We start from the raw sequence: 7,335 nt of genomic DNA on the forward strand, positions 1-7,335 counted from the left end.
TGTAGTTTGTGTTTGATTGCTTGCCCGTTTATTTGCCATGTATGCCGTCATTATGCAGTTGAACATATACTACTGTTGCTTGAGTTTGCGTTGTGGCCAATGGCCAGTGTATTTGTTTGTATAAAAAATCATAGAACATAATTTTCGAATGTGAACACCACTGGAAAGAAATGAATTTTCTAAGTTGACCCGAAAATTTAGAAAGAAAAACCATTACAGTTTTGGAAAAATGATTTTTCTGGAAGACTTGGGCTGCAGAATTTGTCAAGAAAAAAATTTCATAGGAAGATATTTCCAAGACCTTTAAATATCAACTCGAAATTATTTAGCTAGTTATGAAAAGATTTTTTCTAGGAGAGCATTATTATCTAGCTAGTTAAAAGGCTCAGAGTCATCCAAAAAAAGCGGAATAAATGTTTTTGACTACTGAAGCAGAAGAGAGAGAAAAGCAGATAAGAGATCGAAAGGGGAAGCAATTAATAAATTTACCTGCTTTTACAGATTGCAAATTGCTTGATGATACCTCCCACAAGATCGTAGTCTCACTTGGCCTTCTGTTCAAATCGAACCGTTTTAAGAAGAACCAAGAATTTAACGAAATTAGAGGACGAATCAACTTAACGTAACTTTCAGGAAAATAGACTAATAGAGCACAGAGCACTGCAAAATTTCCTAACAAATAATCACTGTTTAATATTAATTAAGTAATAGCCAAAGTGTTCTGGCCAAAAATAAAAGAAGGGAAAAGTGCACCTTTGCTCTTCTGATTTTGGAAGTGTTTGGATGAAAACCAACCCCGATTTTAGAAATGATTTTAGGGAGTTTGAGATAAGCATGTAAGAGATATGTTATCTCGACTTATGTGAAACAATTTTTTTTTTTTAGAGTGCTTATGGGACCTTCCAAACACCCATTTATTTAATATTTTACTCAGATTCAGGCCAAAAGAATTTTACTCAGATCGTTTAATTTAATAAAATATCTTTTTACAGAGATCAATTTGTTGAAGACATCTAATGATCATATTACGCTTAATCAACATCGCTTGCTATTTTCTATGACCTTTTCTTTATTTTGAAGAGAAGTAAAGTATAAATCTTAAGAACTCGGAGATTGCATTACCACTAATCTTACAGCTAATTTCGATGGAAACTTCCTTCACTGAAAAATTTTTAGGAATCAAGTCAATATAATACTCAATATCACCGTCACATGTGTCAAGTCAATGGACAAGCTCTCAATATTAACTTGCTAGTATGTAGTTGTCTTATTTATGTGATCATTAATAAAATAAAATAAAATTTCTGGGGTTTCATTCATACTTTAATTTATATATTTTAGCTCTCATAATTTATATATTAAATGAAAAAAAAAACAAATAACAGTAAAACGGAGACAATCAAAGACATACTTACCTTTTTTCGTTTGGTCTTTTTTTTTAAAAATTTTAGAAGCACAATGCAATCAAATAACCAAAAGCTACTATGAAGAACGTAAATGCGAACAAACTGCAATATAAAAGGATAAACTTGTCAGTAAGACAAGGCAATTGGAGTCACATTAAGTATGAGATTTACGACTACTTAATTTTGACAATAGAAGATGGATATAATAATGGGGTCAGGATATTAGGAATATATAGAGGTAAATGACTAGATGACATATTGAAACATTATGTCCTTCCACTTTTTATTTTTTCTTTGAAAAATTTGAAGATGAAGGTAAAGTCAAGAATGATATGATAAGAATAATAACATTGATAAGAATCAATTCTTTTGATTTTATTTCATCACTTATTCGATGAAAAAATTTATTTAGTTGTTTGGATGAGAAGGTTTTAAACTTTACACTTTTACGTATGCTTGGATTAGAGGTTAGAAAATAAATTTTCAATAAAATTGATTTATAATTATGGCCCTGAAAATAGATTTGTTTATACTTGACTTGTGAAATTGATTTATAAAATTAATTTTGGCTATAAAAGAAAATAAGTATCATTGAAAAGCCAAAATCTTAGGGCTTGTTTGTTTCTGTTTTTTTTTTCCAAATTTTTTTTATAAAACATGTTTTGGAAACATAAAACAAAAACAAAAAAATGCTTGGATAGTTGTTCAGAAAAATTGCATTCTAAAATAAACATATTGAGACCAGGGGGTGAAATTTCAATGAGAACTCAAATCCTCATATGGAAAAAAAAGCATTTCCCAATTTTCCTAAACAAATAAAAAAGAAGAAATACAAAAATAAAAACAACTAAACAACCAGAAATATTTTTGGTTTTTAGTTTTTCAAAACATATCTATGGTTTTAAGTTTCTTAAAGAGATTTACCTAAACATAAGTTACCAAACAAGTTAGGAAAATGATAAAAAAAGAATATGAAAATTACTAAATATTAAATAAAAAAATGTCAAGAAAAATTTGTTGTCAATTGCAAATTTAGTATTATGAACATGAAATAAAATATTGTCACCAAATTTGATTTGAGATTTAGTAATTTTCCACTTAATTTTTTGTTATTATCCCAAAACAAGTTTTTTTAATCTTTTAAAAAAATAAAAACTATTTTTAAAATAAGGAAAGAAACAGGGCCTTGGGTTTTTTAAAATCAATCCAAAACAAACAAGGATGATTAAAATGTTTTTATATTAAAAACTTTTTAACAAATTGTGAACTAGTAATAACAAATGTTAAATAACAAAAGATAAGAAATATACTAATTATGACAAATTATTTATTAATAAGTTGATTTTAATAGGCGATTTTAATAGATCTTGACTTGTCAAAATCATTATGAGTAGTTAAAAGTTAAAATCATTATAAGAATATTCGACAAAAAATTTTTTTAAGAACAGTCAGCATCACCTATTTATTTTTTTAAAATTTGACAGATATTTTTCTATTATTTTCTTTACGAAATATAAAAATATCATGAACAGAATTTTATTTATAAATATACTTACTTTTTTTTTTTGCCTTTCAGAAGACTTTAAGGCTGCTGGGTGACGTCTAGGACAGACGAGTGTCTTTTTTGCCTTTTTGCTTTTTTTCTTCTTCCAATTTTTAAGAGAACAATGCGATCAAATGACTAGAAGTTGCTATATGAAGAATCTAAATCTGAACAAACTGCAAAATAAAAGATTAAGGTTATCAACAAGACAGGACAATCAGAGTCACAATAATTTTGACAATGGAAGATGGATATAATAATTAATGCGTGGGAAAGGATATTCACAATATATAGATATGGATGACAATTATCGAAACATCATGTCCTTTTATTTTTTATTTTTTCTTTGAACAAATTGAACAAAAAAATTAAAAGGTTGAGCTACATCCAGGATGATGAAATGTTTTCTCAGGTGTATCTAGTATCTTAAAATATTTTATAATGTATTTGACATTCTAAAGTATCTTTTAAAACACATACAACATTTTGAAGTTTTTTTTTTTTATTTCTAGCATTCTAAGGTAATATTTTAGAGTGCTGAATAACGGTATAAACTATTTGATGTATCCGAGAAAATAGTTTTTGATATATTAAATGTATGTGCACCTTAGCCCAAAATTAAAATATTTGCAATTTGTATTCTCAGATTGCAGATGTTTTTACCAAAATACCCTAAGCTGTCGTTCAACTTCCTTCGTCCCGTCTTTATCTTTATCTCCTCCATCCCCTTCACTGCCTTCTCCTCCATCTCCAGTCACTGCCACCTACCCACCGTCCTCTGCCGTCATCCCATCACCGCCGTCAACCTGCGCACCCACTACCACCGTTCTCTCTATTCTCACCATCATTGTCTTCTTCTCCAGCAAGCTCCGGCCTCCGTCAACTTGCCGTCAACGCCCCCATAGCTGCGGTGCGAGTTTGGACTTCCATCGCTCATTCTCACTCTATGCTAGTTTTCATCCCAGATCTCCAGCAAACTCAACGTCTCCTTTTGATTAGTTATTTATGAAGAGATTGTTTATGTAGTAAAGTATTGTCCAGTTTAAACACTCACAATCATCCAAAAAATGGGGTTTACGTACAAATTAGAATTAAATGTATCACCAACAGAGGGGAATTAATGTTTTCCCTTTCAAGTCTGACTACTGAAGCAGATCGAAGAGAGACACATACTTATAACGTAATATAAACACAGAGATAAACGAAAAGTAAATAAGAGATAAAAAGGGAAAGTAATTAATAAATGAACTTACCTGTGTTTTGCAAAATGCAAATTGCTTGATGATGCCTTTAACAAGAGGATCGAGCAGTCTCCTTAGCCTTCTGTTCAAATCAGATAGCTTTGAGAAGAAAACTTATTGGAGATCATAACAAAGATAGAGTTGAACAAAATGAGAGAAAACTTTAAAAGGATGAATAAAAAAACGTAACGTAATTACCAGGAAAATAGTGCACCGAGATAGCATAGCACACCCAGCACTGGGGAATTTTGACTTGTGAGACTTGGAAGAGTAAATGAAAGGATAAGGATATGAGATTTCAAGTCGTCTTAGATATCCGGTCCCCACCAAGTCAACTTTACAAGTCTTGCGGATATTATTATTCTTATCATCGATTTGTGATTGTGAGTAGTAGGAAATGTGTTGGCCCAATGGAAATGTTTTCTTTATGCCTTTTAAATATTTTAGTATTAAAATATCTTTTTCCCCTCCCAAATTGTCCAAAAAGAGGGCATTCTCCGTAACAAAAGGGAGAGAAAAGTGAGATAAATACACGTAATTTACATAACAAGCCAAAAAATATGGTTAAATAATAATTCAACTATATATTTAAATATAATTTTACCTTGAGCTCTCTACGTTCATTGTTCAAGTATCATAAATAAGATTATGAAAAAAGTGTTATGGAAAAGAAACCAAATGTGATTAAATTTGAATCATACTCAATTTAAATGATGAAAAATATAGTTTTTATAAACTATGATGAATGGTACTTATTATTTAAAACATTAGATAACATATTGCCCGTGATTATATTACATTCATTTCACATTGGTATTTTTAGTGACAATTATTACTACTAAAATAGGAAGCGGCTTTCCTCCTCTACCCTTACCAACCATTTCTCCTCCTCTATCAAAAAATATGTCGTTTTGGATGTTAAAATTAAAGGCTAACTCATATTTTTTTTCAAATCAATTTTCTTTGCTTTGAAATATTTTTCACTGCCACTACTTTAAAATAATTTTTATGCACTTGACACCCAAAATCAAACTATGAAAGATCAGTACTATAATACTGTAAATTTCTATCAAATTGAAGAAACTTTTTTTTACTGAAAAGTAATAAAGATATATAGTTGAATAATTAGATACCTTTATTTGATATATATATATATATATATATATATGAATTCCAGGATTAGTAAAAAGGACCTAGCTCAGAATAAAAATATGAAATTTGGAAGAGATTTTGCCGTGGATTCATGCTTTTGTGATAGACTTACACGTATTGGAATTTCAATCCTACAACCACAAGTCTCAAATAAGGTATGAATAATATACTCGCTCTTGTCTCTTCTTCATATTTCTATCAAGGAAGGAGTAATAATAACTAATTAACTGAACATAAAACGAATTTTTAAAATAAATTAATAAAATTAATTTAAATTATTTTTCTATTTATATGTTATATATAGGCGAAGGACAATAAAAATAAATAAATTTGCGTAGAGGCAAGCGATTTGCTTATCTAGGGGCTCATCCCCAGTTTGAACTAACTAAGTTTATCAAAATATCCTAATTAAAGCTTTCTCTCCCAATATTCAAAATCACACTATGAAAGATCAGTACTGTGTTGATGGGCGCTTCATTTTCTTTTCTGTTTACAGTTTGATCCTGTACTTTGCAAATGAAGAAAAAATATGCTTATCCCTAAAGACCAAGAATGTAAATTGCATATAGGCACTATTAATTAATTTAGCAACTTCATTAATTAATTGTGGCCTACATCTGTTCTTGTAAAACCACTATCTATGTTGGCAAAAAAAAAAAAAAAAGTAAAACTGCTATCTACAGTATAGGGGAGATTTCAACGGTTTTGGTCTTGCACACACAAAAGGAGGACTTGAAATAATAAAATTGATACGCATGCTATTTATTTATTTATTTTTGGTGAAGTTCAAGGTCAAGGAGGAGTATATTTCACCGATAATAAAATCTAATATCTTCCCAGAATATTAAGAGCAAGGGCTACATTGTATGTATTTTATCTTATTTCACTCGCACACCTTGTCTGTTTATGTTTTTCTTTAACTACCCAATGAAAGTTGGAGTCATATCAGATCAGAAAGCAACATTAGATGAAGAAGATGGGAAGGCACAGCTATGTTCTCTCACACAAGACTCTGCAGAAGCAACAACAGTAGATATGATTGCACAAGAATGACTATTTGCTATGAATATGGTAGCTTTTCTTAATTGAAAATAATTACCAATCACAGATATGGATCATCCATCAAATATAAGGCCAAATTTATGCATAAATCTGAGAGTTTAAAATCTGTCCTCCTGTTATTTTTTTTGAACATAGGCAAATCATGGTCTTTATCATATGCATTATGGCCTGGTCTGAATTCTATTGTTTTCTTAGAAACAGAAATGAAATAGCAAAAGCACAAATCAAACACACAATTATCTCTCAGTAATGAATTTCTTGTGATCTTTCAAGAGACCCAACAATTGAGAATCAATGGCTTCAAACTTAGTTTGTGCTGCTACAAGTCGCTCTTTCGCTTCTACTCTTTGCTTTCAAATTTGTTCCAAGGCAATGTCACACGTCTTAAGCTCGGTCTCCTTCACCTGAATTTCCTCTTCAGCAGCCTACACACCAGACATGTTAGCACCGAAAACTCTAGACCAAGCTGAATCAACCGACTCTTTGTTGAACCCCAGGTAAGGTTGCATCAAATAAGTTAGCCTCCAAGTTTGACTTCTCTGAACTTGTGATGCTAGCAAAAGGAGTCTTGCTAGCACTCTGCAGGACCAAGCTATCATACGTTGTGAAAGATGTTGCTGAGGAAGCAATAGTTGAAGATATCGTTCAAGTGCCTGAGCAAGTAAAGCAGCTTCACCATCTTTAAGCTCCACAAGCTTTGAAAATTTCACAGATCCCCGATCTAGGAGATGAAGTTAGCAAATATAATGGTTCAAAAAGAAAAGAAGACATATACTCATCGTATAAAGAAAGAAACTTGCGATAATAGAGGGAAAGGATAACTTAGGGAAGGATTGCTACTATAGGCTTCCCTGGTTCAGCTTCCTCTTCACTACAAAAAAATACCAAATTAGCTACGGAATTTAATGACGGAATTTCCATCACTAATCAA

Source organism: Neltuma alba, unplaced genomic scaffold (assembly GCF_004799145.2).
Source record: "Neltuma alba isolate B1F8T4 unplaced genomic scaffold, ASM479914v2 tig00000105_pilon, whole genome shotgun sequence".
NCBI classification, from domain to species: Eukaryota; Viridiplantae; Streptophyta; class Magnoliopsida; order Fabales; family Fabaceae; genus Neltuma; species Neltuma alba.